The sequence below is a fragment of the Moschus berezovskii genome, chromosome 8 (genome assembly GCF_049115385.1).
Source record: "Moschus berezovskii isolate FMDL1 chromosome 8, NW_MosBer_1.0, whole genome shotgun sequence".
Taxonomy (NCBI): Eukaryota; Metazoa; Chordata; class Mammalia; order Artiodactyla; family Moschidae; genus Moschus; species Moschus berezovskii.
The window spans coordinates 44,585,679-44,596,416 of NC_142467.1; positions in this window are offsets into that span (position 1 = coordinate 44,585,679).

Genomic DNA, 10,738 nt, shown 5'->3' on the forward strand with positions numbered 1-10,738 from the left:
TCTGGAATGCTGCAATCCATGGAGCCGCGAAGAGTTGGACAGCTGAGCAACTGAACTGACTGACTAAATCCCACTCACCTGGAGTTCGGTTTCCCTATTCCCATATCTCATGACATTTTGTACCTCCAGTTTGGGACTTTTGTTTGCTATGGCCAAGTCTGCCTCCCCAACAAAACTGTGGCCCTTGTTTGCCTGAGAATTAAACTTTGCTTATATCTCTTGAGCTTGATTGAAAAGATGACCTTGACATCAGTTTTTCTAGTGACAACCTAAGAGCTAGGCCAGACCTGTCCTCTCTTTCTAGACAGCAATTAAGATGCTCATTCTTATACACTAAGAGCTCATCCATGAGCTCATCCATGTCTTCATTAGAATCAAGGAATCAAGGGTGTTGTCTACTGTGGTTATCTCTTTATTCTTGGTGGACCCTAAAATCACTGAGGCTAGAAATACTTTAAGAAGTGTTAAAGAATTAATATTAGCAAATCTGAGGCCAAGTGTTCCCTTGCAGCATCATTTCCTAGCCACCCTCCTAAACCAATTTCATCCAAGTAATGTTGCGAATATGTGGTCCTGAATGACTACTGAATAAAAGAATTCCTAGATGGGCCTCTCCCTTCTGAGACTTATAACAGGGATATACCAAGTGTTGCAGATGAGACCTAAAGCAGATCAATAATTTTTCTTGTAGTGTGTGTCTATGCGAGTGTAAGTGTGTGCAACATGAACAACTCAGAGTTGTTTCTGCTTCTTACAATACCATCTTCACCTTTTCATTAAAGGGATTTTTTTTACCAAGCATTCATTTCACTCTGAGGAGAAGGGGACAACAGAGAATGAGATGGCTGGATGGCATCACCGACTCTGTGGACATGAGTTTGAGTGAACTCCGGGAGTTGGTGATGGACAGGGAGGCCTGGCGTGCTGTGATTCATGGGGTGGCAAAGAGTCGGACACGGCTGAGCGACTGAACTGAACTGAACTGAACTGAATGTAAACTGATATTTAAGTTTAGGTATAATGAGCCTAGACAGTGTATTAAAAAGCAGAGACATTACTTTGCCAACAAAGGTCCATCTAGTCAAAGCTATGGTTTTTCCAGTAGTCATGTATGGATGTGAGAGTTGGACTATAAAGAAAGCTGAGCGCCAAAGTATTGATGCTTTTGAACTGTGGTGTTGGAGAAGACTCTTGAGAGTCCCTTGGACTGCAAGAGATCCAATCAGTCCATCCTAAAGGAGATCAGTCCTGAGTGTTCATTGGAAGGAATGATGTTGAAGCTGAAACTCCAATACTTTGGTCACCTGATGTGAAGAGCTGACTCATTTGAAAAGACCCTGATGCTGGAAAAGATCGAGGGCAGGAGGAGAAGGGGACGACAGAGGATGAGATGGTTGGATGGCATCACCGACTCGATGGACATGAGTTTGGGTAGACTCCAGGAGTTGATGATGGACAGGGAGGCCCAGCATGCTGTGGTCCATGGGGTCGCAAAGAGTCAGACACGACTGAGCAACTGAACTGAAACTGAACTGAATAATGAATCTTACACCGTGTTTCCTGTTAGGACATACAAAATCAAGCTGGTACATAATGTGACCTCAAATTCTTAAAAAAAATTAAGAAATCCCTTCCCCTTGTATTACTTTCCAATGTGTACCTTTACATGCTGCGTGTGTTACAATTCCCACTGCTATTATGAGGGGATAATTGTGAACAATAGGCATGACATTCTTTGGAAGGCAGCCCTGGCAATAAGAACTGTCAATCCTTAAATAGAATAATAAGCTGGAAAAATTCACTTGGAGATTAAGATATTTATTTTCTCATTCAACAAATATTTAGTAGTGCACCATCATGTAAAGGGAATCCAATGAGGCCTTGATCCTATTCTGTGGCACATGCAATTTAGAGCTAGAAACTGCCAAGTTAATTAACCTTCTTTCCTCTTACATTTTGCAGAAATAATAACTGAGGTTCAGTTTCTGTGACTTGCACACAACCTGTGTCCAATGAATAATAAAGGCAAAACCTTGGATAGAGGAAGAAGTAATCACTTGAAATGTGTATTTGGTACAGTTATTTCTAACAATATTATGAGTATCACCTCTAATAATTTCCTTCTATACTCTGCCCACTGAACTCCTCCAAGGAGTATTTTAAATAGAGTACCAAAAATGTTCCAAGTACCATGACTATGTGAGGAGTTTTATAGAATAGTATCCAAGAAGGAAATATAAGTTAGTCCATAGAAAAATAATAAGAGACTATGGTTTCCACTTATGGTTAGAGGGGTGATTCTGGTATTGGTCACAAAGAATTCAGACAAGCCTTCCAGCTGAGGATAGTCAGAAAATATGGGCAAGGTATGAAAGTGTCTCCTTAAAGGCATCAGAGAGGTAGTAATGTTGTGAAAAATTATTAGACCAAGATCCTGGAGAAGGAAATGCAGAGTCAGACATTTAGCGTCAATTTGACCATAGGATATTTACAAATAGGAAGAGACATTAGAGGCTGAGTATTACTTTTGACAGTCCCCTGGAGTGTTTTCACACAGAAAACCCAAAATAACCTATGAGTAACACAATGAGTATAGCATGTCCATGGGCAGAAACTCAGGATTAAAAATAGCAAAAACAGACAGAAAATAAAATTTAAATACAATTATAATACTTTTAAGAATTTAATACTTTGACCACCTGATGCGAAGAACTGACTCATTTGAAAACACCCTGATGTTGGGAAAGATTGAAGATGGGAGGAGAAGGAGATGACAGAGGATGATATGGTTGAATGACATCACTGACTCAATTGATAAGAGTTTGAATAAACTCCGGGAGTTGGTGATTGACAGGGAGGCCTGGCATGCTGTAGTCCATGGGGTTGCAAAGAGTCAGACATGACTGAGCAACTGAACTGAATACCTTGTAATTATTCTAATAAACTACATCCAAGATAAATACTCTGGAAATCATAAATCAGTGATTCTCAAAGCATGGTTTTGGGATAAACACTATGAGCACTACCTGGAAATGCAAATACTCAGGTCACACCCCAGATATACTTGGACTCTGAGATGGCCACCCAGCAATTGGAATTTTAACAAACCATCTAACTGATTCTGAGGCATGCTGGAGTTTAAGAAGCTCTGTTCCAAGGCATTATCAAGAGAACTTAGGGAAGACAAACAAATCGGGAGATAAACCATGTTTTTGGATTAGAAGTCTCATAATATGATGAAGTTAAGTTTTTTAAATGAACTCAAAGTAATTCCAATCAAAATCCCAACTTGTGCATTACGTGTGCTCATAAATTGATAAGCTTATATGTTAAACATTCATGTGGAAATGCCAAGGGCAAAGAATAGATAAGAACTCTTGAAGAAGATCAGGTAGAGAGAACTTGCTGAACAGATGTTAAGACATTATAAAGCTTCAGTAGCTAAAACAGAGAGAGACAAAGAAAAAGCCCAAAAATAGACCCATATTTAAAATGTATATATGTTTATTTATCATCAAGTTTTCATTATAGAGATTTTTTAATAAATGGTGCTAGGTCAACACGATATCTCTGTAGGAAGAAATTAAACTTGAACCCATCTCACACCAGAAACAAATACATGATTTAAACATACAAGTCTAAACAATAAAACTTCTAGAAGACAACAGAAAAGGATACCTTTTCCTACCATGAGGGATACCTTAAACAGAACTCAAAATAAAGAAATTGATAAATCAGACAAACCACTTTGGAAAAGATCACCTGTGTCAATGAAAGATAAGCGTACATCTATCTTGCATTTTATTTTCTGTGAATTAATCACCTCAAATTCTTGCTCACGTGTACAAAGAGATTATGGAAGGATGAACATAGCAGCATTACAGGTAATAAACAACATCCAGAAACAACCCAACCATCTATCAACAATAGAATGAATATACTGTGATATATCTAAATAGCACCGTGAAGATAAAAACACTGCATGGACATCATGGGTCAAGCCCAAAGTCACAAAGATGAGCAAAATAAAATAGAAATTATTCTATTTAAATAGATTGAAATGAAAAAAAAAACTAGCCTGCAATATTTAGGGATGCTTAAATAGATGAAAAAATGTAAAATGTTAGTATCTACAATAAAAAGCAGGACAGTGGTTACCTTTGTGGAAAGAAGATTATTATTAGGAAGAAATATGGGGTCCTTCTGAGGTGGCTGGAAGGTACTATTTCTTTATCTTTCCTCCTTTACCTCTGGCCAAAATAATAAGAATTGTAAACAAGAAATATGTCTTTGAGGAAATACACCATGATGGTCATCATTATTGCTGGCCCTCACTGAGTACTACACATTTGAGCACTGCTGTCTAAGTGCTGTGTGTCAGTTATCCTGATCTGATTCTCACAGTAACCCTGTGAGGTGGTACTACTATAAGCGTCATTTCAAAGATAAGTAAACTGAGGTACTGAGATATTCACTAACTTTCTCAAAGTTACACAGCTGAAAAGTAGCTGAGCCAGCAGTTCAAACCCAGAGAACCTGCCTTCAGTGTCCACACAAGCCCACGCTGTTAACCCAACCTCAAACAGTGGGAGTTCTGATGACAAACACAAGATTGTAAGGAGAAGGGAGCTTTTTCTGGTCAGCATTTCTTCCTCTCTCATAAGACTCCACAAAGACAATGGTCTCTGTTTGGTCTCTGTAGCCACAGACCCATAGAGGCCCTTGTAGGAGGCTGATTCCTTGAAGTGTTAAGGTCCTCCCAATTTTCGAGAGATCTCTTTGGGAAGAAAAGAGTCGAGCAACCACCAAGGAGAAAGACTCGCGACTCAGAGGAAAAACAGAGAATATCTCAGAGTGTTCGCCCTGAAACATCCTTACTTAATGGCACAGCAATTAAGTAACAGAGCTAGGGAAAGGAAGAGCCACAGAAGGACAAGGCTACTGGTTTCTGGAGGGAGACCTACATCTGAGTTAGAAAAGACGTTGTTCCTTCAGGCAGCTAAGGGGAAACAGTGACAGACGTACAGGGAATGTACGTTTTCCAGAGTGCAGGATCCATAGCCCTGGCTGCCCATGGAAATGATGGGGATGGGGTACAGCATCACATGAAGTGACACCAGCTATGTTGTCAGGAGTGTAGGGACATATCTTTACATTATGTGGAATCCCACAGGGAGATGTGCTATACTGTGCTAAGTAGCCTCAGTCATGGCCAACTCTATGTGACCCTATGGACAGTAGCCTGCCAGGCTCCTCTGTCCTTGGGATTCTCCAGGCAAGATTACTGGAGTGGGTTGCCATGCCCTCCTCCAGGGGACCTTCCTGACCCAGGAATGGAACCTTTGTCTCTTAAGTCTTCTCCATTGGCAGGCAGGTTCTTTATCACTCAGAGAAAATTATTCTTTTATCATTTTCCTTTCAATTTTCTGACTATTATAAAGTCTCAATTTGACACTAGTATGGCTTTAACAACTCTCCGACACCTATTACTACTTCTTGTAACAAAGAGATTTTGGCAGGTGAAAGAGTGTTTAACTAGAAGTGAAAAACGTTCTTTCATCTTCATCATGTTCACTTTTATGGCTTCCTTCTATTTATGTCAACAATTTTTTATTTGCAGAAATAAAAAGTTCTTTTTCAAGTAAATTTATGTATGAAAAATATAAATGTTTTACAGAATTATTATATAAAAATTTATAGAGGTCATATGCATATATGGCAAAAATTGTGATGATGTTGTAAAGTGTGGGTAATCTTCTAAACTCTTTGAATAATCTATATCCTGTCCTCAGTCTACCCTGCAGTTGTTGGTCCACACTGGGAGCATCATGTCTGCTTCTGAAGAGCACTCTCAGATGAAGCTACACTGAAGGCTATCCAGAGTGACCAGAGAAAGACCAGAACACACAGTAATAACCACAGCATAAGATCTTGAGCATAATTGAAGCCTCTGCACACGGCCATATGAGCTGCTGTGAAAAATCTAAAGAATTGTCACATGGATGGACCTCTGTGGGATTTTATCTTTTGTGTGCACAAAAGATAGATACATTTCTATCTTTCTAGACATAGATAACTTGAAAAAAACAGATTTTTGTACAATATACAAAACATTCTTGCAGCCCAAACCATCCACAAGTAGAATGCAATAGTAAAAGAATAAGCTTGGGCTTCCCCGGTGGCTCAGATGGTAAAGTGGGAGGACCCAGGTTTGGTCCCTAGGTTGGGAAGATCTCCTTGGGAAGGGAGTGGCAACTCACCCCAATAGTTATGCCTGGAGAATCCCATGGACAGAGAAGCCCGGAGGACTACAGTCCATGGGGTCACAAAGAGTCAGACATGAATGAGCACCTGAAACCACTACTACTATTACTACTAGGGACAGGAAGGTGTATAGGTTCCAGTCTTCCCACCAATAATTCCTATGAGATTGCAGACAGAACCTTAACTCTGAACCTTGTATTACTTATGTATGAGGCGAAAAAACTGGACTAGATGAAGGAAAGTGGATAGGTTCATCTTGATAATCCTGATTGCTTGGAATGCTGCCTGAAACTTCTTGTGGAGAAAAGTTTTGAGGCCATATTTTGAGTCCTTCATATGGGAAGAAGGACTGAGTATCAACATCTACCCCAGATCAGAGAGGTGAATCACCACATTTCTGATTGCCTTGGACCAGATGATCATTATGATTCATCCCCAAGTCAATTTCACATCATTTTTTAAAATTTACAATAAGTGCACTTCCAAAAAGGCTATCCATTAAAAAAAATTTTTTTTAATATCTGTATTCATTAGAGTAGACTTTGTTTATGGATATTAATGCCTTCTATTTTTACGGTATTACTCCAGAGTGACAAATCATGTAACCAATTGTACCATTCTGTTCTCAGAAGCAGGCTTACATAATTATTCAAAAGTTACCTGTTCTTTAGGGTTTTGAAAAATGTGCTGGTTTAGTTGGACCGCCTGATTAATGAGAGGAAATTTCTGTTCTTCCACTCTTGTAGGATTGACCAGCACTTCTGAAGTGTGAACAAAGCCTTCATTCACTGTAAAGATGTTAACAATCATGCCCTCACACAAGGGGATTTCCTCCCCCAGACAAATCATGACGGTATCTAGTAAATATGCCTTTACAGTGAGTATGTGAGTTCCATTTCATTTTACTTTTCTCTATAAACTTAATATGCAGAATAATAGATGATCCAGCACTCGAATGCCATGGAAAGAGAATGCATTTGTCAAGGGCCACAGTAGACTGTTGATGCCTACTTCTGCTAGACTGTGACCACGCTTCATTTGTCATCGGCATTCCGCTTAATTTACCACAAGTGTCATCTCCCAGGGCTGTCAGCTTGGAAAGATGATGCCCCTGTTGTGTGGGCTTTATGTGTACTGAGTGTTGAGGGGCCGGGGCTATAGGGAATGGGCTATCATTCATAATTTCCCACACTGCTTAGTTGAGGCAGGCAGATGACTTGGAGCCTGAGGAAAAGGGGAACTTGAAGCTAAGCAGATGGGCAGGCAAATATCCAGCAGCATCTGCTGTTGGCTAAGGTGTTTCTAGCTACTCGTCTTAAAGAGCCTTCATGCTGCTTATGACTTGAAGTACAGATCTGCACTGTCCAACACTATAGCCACTGGCCACATGCTGCTACTGAGTATTTGGAACGTGGCTAGTCCAAATTGAAATGTGTTGAGTGTATAAAGTACACAGAAGATTTTGAACACTTAGAACCAAAAAAGAATGTAATTAATTTTAAATTGATTCTGTGTTGAAATGACCATGATACCGACAAACTGGGTTACATTACACAAATACTTAATAGATTCTTACTTTTTTAAGGTGGCTATCAGAAAATTTAAAATTATATAAGTGGCTTCCACTAGGTTTATAATATTGTGTTGCTGTTGTTGTTGTTGTTGTTTAATTGCTAAAATACGTACAACTCTTTGTGACCCCTTGGACTGTAGCCCACAAGGCTCCTCTGTCCATGGGATTTCCCAGGCAAGAATACTGGAGCGGGTTACAATTTCCTTTTCCTGGGGATCTTCCTGACCCAGGAATAAAACCTGCATCTCCTGCATTAGCAGGAGGATTCTTTACCACTAAGCCACCTGGTAAGCCCCTAAAATGTTGCTTTAAAGTAAAAAATTCATTAACCCTCATCCCTTTATTCTACAGAGAGGAAAACAGAGAGCCTGATTAGATAAGCAATTGATAGGGTCACATAGCTGGTGAGTGACAGAGCTAGGATGAGTCATCATGTCTGATTTCCAGTCTTGACCCCGTTTATTCTACATCATCTCCTAAGAAGTGAAAGTCACTCAGTTGTGTCCAACTCTTTGTGATCCCATGGAATTCTCCAGACCAGAATACTGGAGTGGGTAGCCTGTCCCTTCTCCAGGGGATCTTCCCAACCCAGGTATAGAACACAGGTCTCCCCGCATTGCAGATGGATTCTTTCCCGGCTGAGCCACAAGGGAAGCCCAAGAATAATGAGAGGGTAGCCTATCCCTTCTCCAGCAGATCTTCCCAACCTAGGAATCAAACTGGGTCTCCTGCATTCCAGGTGGATTCCTTACCAACTGAGTTATCAGGGAAGCCCTCATCTCCTATGAAGAAGCACTCAACTCTAAGAGTAAGGAGAGGTGGATATCATTTTGTGTTCAATCTCTTACCTGTAAGGGACAGTGCTAACTTTTCTATGCCTCAGTCTCCACTTTACTAAAAAGTGCAAACACATTTCCCATGTTAATAGGGAAATCAAATTATTTTTAAAAAGAGCTTCAAAAACCTTCAGAGACAACACAGTTTTTGGCAGTTTTTTGTGTAGAGCTTAAGAGCACAAACACTGGAGCAAGATCATCTATCTGGGTTTCAGTTCTGATTCTATTATCACTATTTTGGATTAGTTATTTAAATTATGTGTTTCTTGGCCATTTGTATGTCTTCTCTGGAGAAATGTCTATTTAGGTCTTTTGCCCATTTTTTGATTGGGTTTTCTGTTTTGATGATATTAAGCCCCATGTGTTGTTTGTAAATTTTGGATGATAATCCTTGCTGATGACATCATTAGCAAATATTTTCTCCAATTCTGGGGGTTGTCTCTTTGCTTTATTTATCATTTCCTCTGTTGTACAAAAGCTTTTGAGTTTAAATAGGTCCCATTTGTTTATTTTTATTTTCATTACGGAAGACAGATCGAAAATGATATTGCTGCAACTTATGTCAGAGAATGTTTTGCCTATGTTCTTCTCTAAGGGCTTTATAATGTCCTGTCTTTAATCCATTTTGAGCTTATTTTTGTGTATGGTGTTAAAGAATATTCTAATTTCATTTTTTAACATGGAGATGTCATTCTCCTGAAACCATTTGTTGAAAAGACCATATTTTCTTCATTGTATATTCTTACCTCCTTTATCATAGATTAATTGAGCACAGGTACATTGGTTTATTTCTGGGTTTTCTGTTCTATTCCATTGATCTATATTTCTATATTTGTGCTGGTACCACACTGTTTTGATGACCATAGCTTTGTAGTATAGTCTGAAGTCAGGGAGTCTGATTCTTACAGTCCATTTTTCCTTCTCAAGAGTGCTTTGGCTATTTGGGGCCCTTTGTATCTCCACACAAATTTTAAGATTTCTTCTTCTAGTTCCATGAAAAATGTCATTGGTAATTTGAAAGGCATTTCATTGAATCTGTAGATTGCCTTGGGTAGTATAGACAATTGTCATTTTGACAATATTGATTCTTCTAATCCAGGAACATGGTACATCTTTCCATCTGCGTTATCTTTGATTTCTCTTATTGGCATCTTATAGTTTTCAGAGAACAAATCTTTTGTCTCCTTAAGTAGGTTTGTTCCTAGGTATTTTATTCTTTTTGATGTGATGATATGTGGGATTGTTTCTTGAATATCTCTTCCTGATCTTTCATTGTCAGTTTATAGAAATGTGACAGATTTCTGTGTATTAATTTTGTAACTTGCAACTTTACCAAATTTATTGAGGAACTCTAGTAGTTTTGTGGTAACAATGTTCAACATTGATAATTATTAGAGAAATGCAAATCAAAACTACAATGAGATATCACCTCACACCAGTCAAAATGGCTATTTTAAAAATCCACAAAAATAAATGCCAGAGAGGGTATGGAGAGAATGTAAATTGGTATACCCACTATGGAGAACAGTATGGAGGTTCCTTAAAACAATAAAAATAGACTACCATATGACCCTGCAATCCCACTCCTGGGCATATATCCAGAGAAAAATATGGTCCGAAAGGATACATGCACCCCAATGTTCACTGCAACCCTGTTTACAATAGCCAAGACATGGAAGCAAGCTAAATGTCCATTGACAGAGGAATGGACAAAGATATGGTACGTATATACAATGAAATATTATCCAACCATTAAAAAGAATGAAATAATTCCATTTGCAATAACATGGTTAGACCTAGATATTGTCATTAATGAAGTAAGTCAGACAGAGAAAAATAAATATCACACAATAGCACTTATATGCAGAATCTAAAACAAAATTATAGAAGTGAAGTTATTTACAAAACAGAAACAGATTCACAGACTCAGAGAATGAATTTATCATTACCAGGGGTGAAAGGTAGGGGAAGGGATAGTTAGGGAGTCTGGGGTTGATATGTATGCACTGCTGTGTTTGAAATGGATAACCAACAAGGACCTACTCTATAACAAAGGGAACGCTGG